Below are 12,153 nucleotides of genomic sequence, written 5' to 3'. Positions count from 1 at the left end.
TCATAAAAGATAAATTGTTTGTTAACGCTCCAGATTTTACCAATCGTCTTTAGAAAGAGTGATCCGTCGTTAACGCTCTAGATTTTATCAGTCGAAGATTCGGAACAAGCAATCCAGTTTCAAATCCGGTGAAAATTGTCAAAAGAAAATTAAACTTATTATTGTCGGGGTTCAAACTCAGGTGTCTCGAGTGACAAGCCGGAATACTCACTACTGTATTGCATCGACCTCTGTAAAATATATTATTCGCTAACACACACGAGAGAAAAAGGAATCCAATTCCGAATTTCGTTGTTGGGGAACAAACCCAAATCATCCGGTTCACCACTGCCGAATTTCGAATTCAATTAAAACAAACCAAAAGAAAATTAAGATCGTCGCTGCGGGGGATCAAACTCGCGGGAGTACTCACCACTCTACAACGACGACTTTCGAAAAATTATAATATTTGTTAACACACCAGATTTCATCCATCGCCGTTACAGAGAGTAGTCCAATTTTGAATCCGATTAAAATTGTCAAAACAAGATTAAACTTGTTATTGTCGGGGATCAAAGTCGGGTCACTCGAGCGACAAGCAGGAATGCTCACCCTTGTACTGCAACGACCTCTGGAACATAATAACTCGAGCGACAAGCGGAAATACTCACCACTGTACCACTGCAACGACCTCTGAACACATATTATTTGTTAACACACGAGATTTCATAAACCATTTTTTAGGCTAGGATCAGCAATCCAGTTCCGACTTTCGTCCAACTACCGTTGTTGGGGATCGAACCCAAACTGCCGGCATGACAGGTTCACCGCTGTCCAATTTCGAGTTCCGTCAAAACTACGGAAATAAAATTAAAATCGCCGTTGCCGGGGACCGAACCCAGGTTCACCGCTGTCCAATTTCGAATTCCGTCAAAACTACGGAAAATAAAATGAAAATCGCGCGCCGTTGCCGGGGATCGAACCTGGGTCACCTGCGTGACAGGCAGGAATACTCACCACTATACTACAACGACTCATAAAAGATAAATTGTTTGTTAACGCTCCAGATTTTACCAATCGTCTTTAGAAAGAGTGATCCGTCGTTAACGCTCTAGATTTTATCAGTCGAAGATTCGGAACAAGCAATCCAGTTTCAAATCCGGTGAAAATTGTCAAAAGAAAATTAAACTTATTATTGTCGGGGTTCAAACTCAGGTGTCTCGAGTGACAAGCCGGAATACTCACTACTGTATTGCATCGACCTCTGTAAAATATATTATTCGCTAACACACACGAGAGAAAAAGGAATCCAATTCCGAATTTCGTTGTTGGGGAACAAACCCAAATCATCCGGTTCACCACTGCCGAATTTCGAATTCAATTAAAACAAACCAAAAGAAAATTAAGATCGTCGCTGCGGGGGATCAAACTCGCGGGAGTACTCACCACTCTACAACGACGACTTTCGAAAAATTATAATATTTGTTAACACACCAGATTTCATCCATCGCCGTTACAGAGAGTAGTCCAATTTTGAATCCGATTAAAATTGTCAAAACAAGATTAAACTTGTTATTGTCGGGGATCAAAGTCGGGTCACTCGAGCGACAAGCAGGAATGCTCACCCTTGTACTGCAACGACCTCTGGAACATAATAACTCGAGCGACAAGCGGAAATACTCACCACTGTACCACTGCAACGACCTCTGAACACATATTATTTGTTAACACACGAGATTTCATAAACCATTTTTTAGGCTAGGATCAGCAATCCAGTTCCGACTTTCGTCCAACTACCGTTGTTGGGGATCGAACCCAAACTGCCGGCATGACAGGTTCACCGCTGTCCAATTTCGAGTTCCGTCAAAACTACGGAAATAAAATTAAAATCGCCGTTGCCGGGGACCGAACCCAGGTTCACCGCTGTCCAATTTCGAATTCCGTCAAAACTACGGAAAATAAAATGAAAATCGCGCGCCGTTGCCGGGGATCGAACCTGGGTCACCTGCGTGACAGGCAGGAATACTCACCACTATACTACAACGACTCATAAAAGATAAATTGTTTGTTAACGCTCCAGATTTTACCAATCGTCTTTAGAAAGAGTGATCCGTCGTTAACGCTCTAGATTTTATCAGTCGAAGATTCGGAACAAGCAATCCAGTTTCAAATCCGGTGAAAATTGTCAAAAGAAAATTAAACTTATTATTGTCGGGGTTCAAACTCAGGTGTCTCGAGTGACAAGCCGGAATACTCACTACTGTATTGCATCGACCTCTGTAAAATATATTATTCGCTAACACACACGAGAGAAAAAGGAATCCAATTCCGAATTTCGTTGTTGGGGAACAAACCCAAATCATCCGGTTCACCACTGCCGAATTTCGAATTCAATTAAAACAAACCAAAAGAAAATTAAGATCGTCGCTGCGGGGGATCAAACTCGCGGGAGTACTCACCACTCTACAACGACGACTTTCGAAAAATTATAATATTTGTTAACACACCAGATTTCATCCATCGCCGTTACAGAGAGTAGTCCAATTTTGAATCCGATTAAAATTGTCAAAACAAGATTAAACTTGTTATTGTCGGGGATCAAAGTCGGGTCACTCGAGCGACAAGCAGGAATGCTCACCCTTGTACTGCAACGACCTCTGGAACATAATAACTCGAGCGACAAGCGGAAATACTCACCACTGTACCACTGCAACGACCTCTGAACACATATTATTTGTTAACACACGAGATTTCATAAACCATTTTTTAGGCTAGGAACAGCAATCCAGTTCCGACTATCGTCCAACTACCGTTGTTGGGGATCGAACCCAAACTGCCGGCATGACAGGTTCACCGCTGTCCAATTTCGAGTTCCGTCAAAACTACGGAAATAAAATTAAAATCGCCGTTGCCGGGGACCGAACCCAGGTTCACCGCTGTCCAATTTCGAATTCCGTCAAAACTACGGAAAATAAAATGAAAAATCGCGCGCCGTTGCCGAGGATCGAACCCGGGTCACCTGCGTGACAAGCAGGAATACTCACCACTATACTACAACGACTCATAAAAGATAAATTGTTTGTTAACGCTCCAGATTTTACCAATCGTCTTTAGAAAGAGTGATCCGTCGTTAACGCTCTAGATTTTATCAGTCGAAGATTCGGAACAAGCAATCCAGTTTCAAATCCGGTGAAAATTGTCAAAAGAAAATTAAACTTATTATTGTCGGGGTTCAAACTCAGGTGTCTCGAGTGACAAGCCGGAATACTCACTACTGTATTGCATCGACCTCTGTAAAATATATTATTCGCTAACACACACGAGAGAAAAAGGAATCCAATTCCGAATTTCGTTGTTGGGGAACAAACCCAAATCATCCGGTTCACCACTGCCGAATTTCGAATTCAATTAAAACAAACCAAAAGAAAATTAAGATCGTCGCTGCGGGGGATCAAACTCGCGGGAGTACTCACCACTCTACAACGACGACTTTCGAAAAATTATAATATTTGTTAACACACCAGATTTCATCCATCGCCGTTACAGAGAGTAGTCCAATTTTGAATCCGATTAAAATTGTCAAAACAAGATTAAACTTGTTATTGTCGGGGATCAAAGTCGGGTCACTCGAGCGACAAGCAGGAATGCTCACCCTTGTACTGCAACGACCTCTGGAACATAATAACTCGAGCGACAAGCGGAAATACTCACCACTGTACCACTGCAACGACCTCTGAACACATATTATTTGTTAACACACGAGATTTCATAAACCATTTTTTAGGCTAGGAACAGCAATCCAGTTCCGACTTTCGTCCAACTACCGTTGTTGGGGATCGAACCCAAACTGCCGGCATGACAGGTTCACCGCTGTCCAATTTCGAGTTCCGTCAAAACTACGGAAATAAAATTAAAATCGCCGTTGCCGGGGACCGAACCCAGGTTCACCGCTGTCCAATTTCGAATTCCGTCAAAACTACGGAAAATAAAATGAAAAATCGCGCGCCGTTGCCGAGGATCGATACCGGGTCACCTGCGTGACAGGCAGGAATACTCACCACTATACTACAACGACTCATAAAAGATAAATTGTTTGTTAACGCTCCAGATTTTACCAATCGTCTTTAGAAAGAGTGATCCGTCGTTAACGCTCTAGATTTTATCAGTCGAAGATTCGGAACAAGCAATCCAGTTTCAAATCCGGTGAAAATTGTCAAAAGAAAATTAAACTTATTATTGTCGGGGTTCAAACTCAGGTGTCTCGAGTGACAAGCCGGAATACTCACTAGTGTATTGCATCGACCTCTGTAAAATATATTATTCGCTAACACACACGAGAGAAAAAGGAATCCAATTCCGAATTTCGTTGTTGGGGAACAAACCCAAATCATCCGGTTCACCACTGCCGAATTTCGAATTCAATTAAAACAAACCAAAAGAAAATTAAAATCGTCGCTGCGGGGGATCAAACTCGCGGGAGTACTCACCACTCTACAACGACGACTTTTGAAAAATTATAATATTTGTTAACACACCAGATTTCATCCATCGCCGTTACAGAGAGTAGTCCAATTTTGAATCCAATTAAAATTGTCAAAACAAGATTAAACTTGTTATTGTCGGGGATCAAAGTCGGGTCACTCGAGCGACAAGCAGGAATGCTCACCCTTGTACTGCAACGACCTCTGGAACATAATAACTCGAGCGACAAGCGGAAATACTCACCACTGTACCACTGCAACGACCTCTGAACATTTATTATTTGTTAACACACGAGATTTCATATACCATTTTTTAGGCTAGGAACAGCAATCCAGTTCCGACTTTCGTCCAACTACCGTTGTTGGGGATCGAACCCAAACTGCCAGCATGACAGGTTCACCGCTGTCCAATTTCGAGTTCCGTCAAAACTACGGAAATAAAATTAAAATCGCCGTTGCCGGGGACCGACCCCAGGTTCACCGCTGTCCAATTTCGAATTCCGTCAAAACTACGGAAAATAAAATGAAAATCGCGCGCCGTTGCCGGGGATCGAACCTGGGTCACCTGCGTGACAGGCAGGAATACTCACCACTATACTACAACGACTCATAAAAGATAAATTGTTTGTTAACGCTCCAGATTTTACCAATCGTCTTTAGAAAGAGTGATCCGTCGTTAACGCTCTAGATTTTATCAGTCGAAGATTCGGAACAAGCAATCCAGTTTCAAATCCGGTGAAAATTGTCAAAAGAAAATTAAACTTATTATTGTCGGGGTTCAAACTCAGGTGTCTCGAGTGACAAGCCGGAATACTCACTATTGTATTGCATCGACCTCTGTAAAATATATTATTCGCTAACACACACGAGAGAAAAAGGAATCCAATTCCGAATTTCGTTGTTGGGGAACAAACCCAAATCATCCGGTTCACCACTGCCGAATTTCGAATTCAATTAAAACAAACCAAAAGAAAATTAAGATCGTCGCTGCGGGGGATCAAACTCGCGGGAGTACTCACCACTCTACAACGACGACTTTCGAAAAATTATAATATTTGTTAACACACCAGATTTCATCCATCGCCGTTACAGAGAGTAGTCCAATTTTGAATCCGATTAAAATTGTCAAAACAAGATTAAACTTGTTATTGTCGGGGATCAAAGTCGGGTCACTCGAGCGACAAGCAGGAATGCTCACCCTTGTACTGCAACGACCTCTGGAACATAATAACTCGAGCGACATGCGGAAATACTCACCACTGTACCACTGCAACGACCTCTGAACACATATTATTTGTTAACACACGAGATTTCATAAACCATTTTTTAGGCTAGGAACAGCAATCCAGTTCCGACTATCGTCCAACTACCGTTGTTGGGGATCGAACCCAAACTGCCGGCATGACAGGTTCACCGCTGTCCAATTTCGAGTTCCGTCAAAACTACGGAAATAAAATTAAAATCGCCGTTGCCGGGGACCGAACCCAGGTTCACCGCTGTCCAATTTCGAATTCCGTCAAAACTACGGAAAATAAAATGAAAAATCGCGCGCCGTTGCCGAGGATCGAACCCGGGTCACCTGCGTGACAAGCAAGAATACTCACCACTATACTACAACGACTCATAAAAGATAAATTGTTTGTTAACGCTCCAGATTTTACCAATCGTCTTTAGAAAGAGTGATCCGTCGTTAACGCTCTAGATTTTATCAGTCGAAGATTCGGAACAAGCAATCCAGTTTCAAATCCGGTGAAAATTGTCAAAAGAAAATTAAACTTATTATTGTCGGGGTTCAAACTCAGGTGTCTCGAGTGACAAGCCGGAATACTCACTACTGTATTGCATCGACCTCTGTAAAATATATTATTCGCTAACACACACGAGAGAAAAAGGAATCCAATTCCGAATTTCGTTGTTGGGGAACAAACCCAAATCATCCGGTTCACCACTGCCGAATTTCGAATTCAATTAAAACAAACCAAAAGAAAATTAAAATCGTCGCTGCGGGGGATCAAACTCGCGGGAGTACTCACCACTCTACAACGACGACTTTTGAAAAATTATAATATTTGTTAACACACCAGATTTCATCCATCGCCGTTACAGAGAGTAGTCCAATTTTGAATCCAATTAAAATTGTCAAAACAAGATTAAACTTGTTATTGTCGGGGATCAAAGTCGGGTCACTCGAGCGACAAGCAGGAATGCTCACCCTTGTACTGCAACGACCTCTGGAACATAATAACTCGAGCGACAAGCGGAAATACTCACCACTGTACCACTGCAACGACCTCTGAACATTTATTATTTGTTAACACACGAGATTTCATATACCATTTTTTAGGCTAGGAACAGCAATCCAGTTCCGACTTTCGTCCAACTACCGTTGTTGGGGATCGAACCCAAACTGCCAGCATGACAGGTTCACCGCTGTCCAATTTCGAGTTCCGTCAAAACTACGGAAATAAAATTAAAATCGCCGTTGCCGGGGACCGACCCCAGGTTCACCGCTGTCCAATTTCGAATTCCGTCAAAACTACGGAAAATAAAATGAAAATCGCGCGCCGTTGCCGGGGATCGAACCCGGGTCACCTGCGTGACAGGCAGGAATACTCACCACTATACTACAACGACTCATAAAAGATAAATTGTTTGTTAACGCTCCAGATTTTACCAATCGTCTTTAGAAAGAGTGATCCGTCGTTAACGCTCTAGATTTTATCAGTCGAAGATTCGGAACAAGCAATCCAGTTTCAAATCCGGTGAAAATTGTCAAAAGAAAATTAAACTTATTATTGTCGGGGTTCAAACTCAGGTGTCTCGAGTGACAAGCCGGAATACTCACTACTGTATTGCATCGACCTCTGTAAAATATATTATTCGCTAACACACACGAGAGAAAAAGGAATCCAATTCCGAATTTCGTTGTTAGGGAACAAACCCAAATCATCCGGTTCACCACTGCCGAATTTCGAATTCAATTAAAACAAACCAAAAGACGATTAAAATCGTCGCTGCGGGGGATCAAACTCGCGGGAGTACTCACCACTCTACAACGACGACTTTCGAAAAATTATAATATTTGTTAACACACCAGATTTCATCCATCGCCGTTACAGAGAGTAGTCCAATTTTGAATCCGATTAAAATTGTCAAAACAAGATTAAACTTGTTATTGTCAGGGATCAAAGTCGGGTCACTCGAGCGACAAGCAGGAATGCTCACCCTTGTACTGCAACGACCTCTGGAACATAATAACTCGAGCGACAAGCGGAAATACTCACCACTGTACCACTGCAACGACCTCTGAACACATATTATTTGTTAACACACGAGATTTCATAAACCATTTTTTAGGCTAGGAACAGCAATCCAGTTCCGACTTTTGTCCAACTACTGTTGTTGGGGATCGAACCCAAACTGCCGGCATGACAGGTTCACCGCTGTCCAATTTCGAGTTCCGTCAAAACTACGGAAATAAAATTAAAATCGCCGTTGCCGGGGACCGAACCCAGGTTCACCGCTGTCCAATTTCGAATTCCGTCAAAACTACGGAAAATAAAATGAAAATCGCGCGCCGTTGCCGGGGATCGAACCCGGGTCACCTGCGTGACAGGCAGGAATACTCACCACTATACTACAACGACTCATAAAAGATAAATTGTTTGTTAACGCTCCAGATTTTACCAATCATCTTTAGAAAGAGTGATCCGTCGTTAACGCTCTAGATTTTATCAGTCGAAGATTCGGAACAAGCAATCCAGTTTCAAATCCGGTGAAAATTGTCAAAAGAAAATTAAACTTATTATTGTCGGGGTTCAAACTCAGGTGTCTCGAGTGACAAGCCGGAATACTCACTACTGTATTGCATCGACCTCTGTAAAATATATTATTCGCTAACACACACGAGAGAAAAAGGAATCCAATTCCGAATTTCGTTGTTGGGGAACAAACCCAAATCATCCGGTTCACCACTGCCGAATTTCGAATTCAATTAAAACAAACCAAAAGACGATTAAAATCGTCGCTGCGGGGGATCAAACTCGCGGGAGTACTCACCACTCTACAACGACGACTTTCGAAAAATTATAATATTTGTTAACACACCAGATTTCATCCATCGCCGTTACAGAGAGTAGTCCAATTTTGAATCCGATTAAAATTGTCAAAACAAGGTTAAACTTGTTATTGTCGGGGATCAAAGTCGGGTCACTCGAGCGACATGCAGGAATGCTCACCCTTGTACTGCAACGACCTCTGGAACATAATAACTCGAGCGACAAGAAGAAATACTCACCACTGTACCACTGCAACGACCTCTGAACACATATTATTTGTTAACACACGAGATTTCATATACCATTTTTTAGGCTAGGAACAGCAATCCAGTTCCGACTTTCGTCCAACTACCGTTGTTGGGGATCGAACCCAAACTGCCGGCATGACAGGTTCACCGCTGTCCAATTTCGAGTTCCGTCAAAACTACAGAAATAAAATTAAAATCGCCGTTGCCGGGGACCGAACCCAGGTTCACCGCTGTCCAATTTCGAATTCCGTCAAAACTACGGAAAATAAAATGAAAATCGCGCGCCGTTGCCGGGGATCGAACCCGGGTCACCTGCGTGACAGGCAGAAATACTCACCACTATACTACAACGACTGATAAAAGATGAATTGTTTGTTAACGCTCCAGATTTTACCAATCGTCTTTAGAAAGAATGATCCGTCGTTAACGCTCTAGATTTTATCAGTCGAAGATTCGGAACAAGCAATCCAATTTCAAATCCGGTGAAAATTGTCAAAAGAAAATTAAACTTATTATTGTCGGGGTTCAAACTCAGGTGTCTCGAGTGACAAGCCGGAATACTCACTACTGTATTGCATCGACCTCTGTAAAATATATTATTCGCTAACACACACGAGAGAAAAAGGAATCCAATTCCGAATTTCGTTGTTGGGGAACAAACCCAAATCATCCGGTTCACCACTGCCGAATTTCGAATTCAATTAAAACAAACCTAAAGACGATTAAAATCGTCGCTGCGGGGGATCAAACTCGCGGGAGTACTCACCACTCTACAACGACGACTTTCGAAAAATTATAATATTTGTTAACACACCAGATTTCATCCATCGCCGTTACAGAGAGTAGTCCAATTTTGAATCCGATTAAAATTGTCAAAACAAGATTAAACTTGTTATTGTCGGGGATCAAAGTCGGGTCACTCGAGCGACAAGCGGAAATACTCACCACTGTACCACTGCAACGACCTCTGAACACATATTATTTGTTAACACACGAGATTTCATAAACCATTTTTTAGGCTAGGAACAGCAATCCAGTTCCGACTTTCGTCCAACTACCGTTGTTGGGGATCGAACCCAAACTGCCGGCATGACAGGTTCACCGCTGTCCAATTTCGAGTTCCGTCAAAACTACGGAAATAAAATTAAAATCGCCGTTGCCGGGGACCGAACCCAGGTTCACCGCTGTCCAATTTCGAATTCCGTCAAAACTACGGAAAATAAAATGAAAAATCGCGCGCCGTTGCCGAGGATCGATACCGGGTCACCTGCGTGACAGGCAGGAATACTCACCACTATACTACAACGACTCATAAAAGATAAATTGTTTGTTAACGCTCCAGATTTTACCAATCGTCTTTAGAAAGAGTGATCCGTCGTTAACGCTCTAGATTTTATCAGTCGAAGATTCGGAACAAGCAATCCAGTTTCAAATCCGGTGAAAATTGTCAAAAGAAAATTAAACTTATTATTGTCGGGGTTCAAACTCAGGTGTCTCGAGTGACAAGCCGGAATACTCACTACTGTATTGCATCGACCTCTGTAAAATATATTATTCGCTAACACACACGAGAGAAAAAGGAATCCAATTCCGAATTTCGTTGTTGGGGAACAAACCCAAATCATCCGGTTCACCACTGCCGAATTTCGAATTCAATTAAAACAAACCAAAAGAAAATTAAAAACGTCGCTGCGGGGGATCAAACTCGCGGGAGTACTCACCACTCTACAACGACGACTTTCGAAAAATTATAATATTTGTTAACACACCAGATTTCATCCATCGCCGTTACAGAGAGTAGTCCAATTTTGAATCCGATTAAAATTGTCAAAACAAGATTAAACTTGTTATTGTCGGGGATCAAAGTCGGGTCACTCGAGCGACAAGCAGGAATGCTCACCCTTGTACTGCAACGACCTCTGGAACATAATAACTCGAGCGACAAGCGGAAATACTCACCACTGTACCACTGCAACGACCTCTGAACACATATTATTTGTTAACACACGAGATGTCATAAACCATTTTTTAGGCTAGGAACAGCAATCCAGTTCCGACTTTCGTCCAACTACCGTTGTTGGGGATCGAACCCAAACTGCCGGCATGACAGGTTCACCGCTGTCCAATTTCGAGTTCCGTCAAAACTACGGAAATAAAATTAAAATCGCCGTTGCCGGGGACCGAACCCAGGTTCACCGCTGTCCAATTTCGAGTTCCGTCAAAACTACGGAAAATAAAATGAAAAATTAAAATCGCCGTTGCCGGGGACCGAACCCAGGTTCACCGCTGTCCAATTTCGAATTCCGTCAAAACTACGGAAAATAAAATGAAAATCGCGCGCCGTTGCCGGGGATCGAACCCGGGTGGTCACCTGCGTGACAGGCAGGAATACTCACCACTATACTACAACGACTCATAAAAGATAAATTGTTTGTTAACGCTCCAGATTTTACCAATCGTCTTTAGAAAGAGTGATCCGTCGTTAACGCTCTAGATTTTATCAGTCGAAGATTCGGAACAAGCAATCCAGTTTCAAATCCGGTGAAAATTGTCAAAAGAAAATTAAACTTATTATTGTCGGGGTTCAAACTCAGGTGTCTCGAGTGACAAGCCGGAATACTCACTACTGTATTGCATCGACCTCTGTAAAATATATTATTCGCTAACACACACGAGAGAAAAAGGAATCCAATTCCGAATTTCGTTGTTGGGGAACAAACCCAAATCATCCGGTTCACCACTGCCGAATTTCGAATTCAATTAAAACAAACCAAAAGAAAATTAAAATCGTCGCTGCGGGGGATCAAACTCGCGGGAGTACTCACCACTCTACAACGACGACTTTCGAAAAATTATAATATTTGTTAACACACCAGATTTCATCCATCGCCGTTACAGAGAGTAGTCCAATTTTGAATCCGATTAAAATTGTCAAAACAAGATTAAACTTGTTATTGTCGGGGATCAAAGTCGGGTCACTCGAGCGACAAGCAGGAATGCTCACCCTTGTACTGCAACGACCTCTGGAACATAATAACTCGAGCGACAAGCGGAAATACTCACCACTGTACCACTGCAACGACCTCTGAACACATATTATTTGTTAACACACGAGATTTCATAAACCATTTTTTAGGCTAGGAACAGCAATCCAGTTCCGACTTTCGTCCAACTACCGTTGTTGGGGATCGAACCCAAACTGCCGGCATGACAGGTTCACCGCTGTCCAATTTCGAGTTCCGTCAAAACTACGGAAATAAAATTAAAATCGCCGTTGCCGGGGACCGAACCCAGGTTCACCGCTGTCCAATTTCGAATTCCGTCAAAACTACGGAAAATAAAATGAAAATCGCGCGCCGTTGCCGGGGATCGAACCCGGGTGGTCAC

The 12,153-nt window shown here is 42.6% G+C and overlaps 2 non-coding genes across 2 annotated transcripts; both read right to left on the bottom strand.

The window, feature by feature from the left end:
• Positions 1–7,022: 7,022 nt before the first annotated feature.
• Positions 7,023–7,094, bottom strand: TRNAD-GUC (transfer RNA aspartic acid (anticodon GUC)). Its single transcript has one exon. It is a non-coding gene; the product is annotated as a tRNA-Asp (tRNA).
• A 941-nt stretch (positions 7,095–8,035) lies between these two features.
• Positions 8,036–8,107, bottom strand: TRNAD-GUC (transfer RNA aspartic acid (anticodon GUC)). Its single transcript has one exon. It is a non-coding gene; the product is annotated as a tRNA-Asp (tRNA).
• Between the last annotated feature and the right edge of the window lie 4,046 nt (positions 8,108–12,153).

This window comes from Cucurbita pepo, chromosome 17 (assembly GCF_057944985.1).
Source record: "Cucurbita pepo subsp. pepo isolate OVF chromosome 17, ASM5794498v1, whole genome shotgun sequence".
Classification (NCBI taxonomy): domain Eukaryota; kingdom Viridiplantae; phylum Streptophyta; class Magnoliopsida; order Cucurbitales; family Cucurbitaceae; genus Cucurbita; species Cucurbita pepo.
Note: the sequence above shows the minus strand (reverse complement) of the source record. Positions and strands in the feature narration are given on the sequence as shown.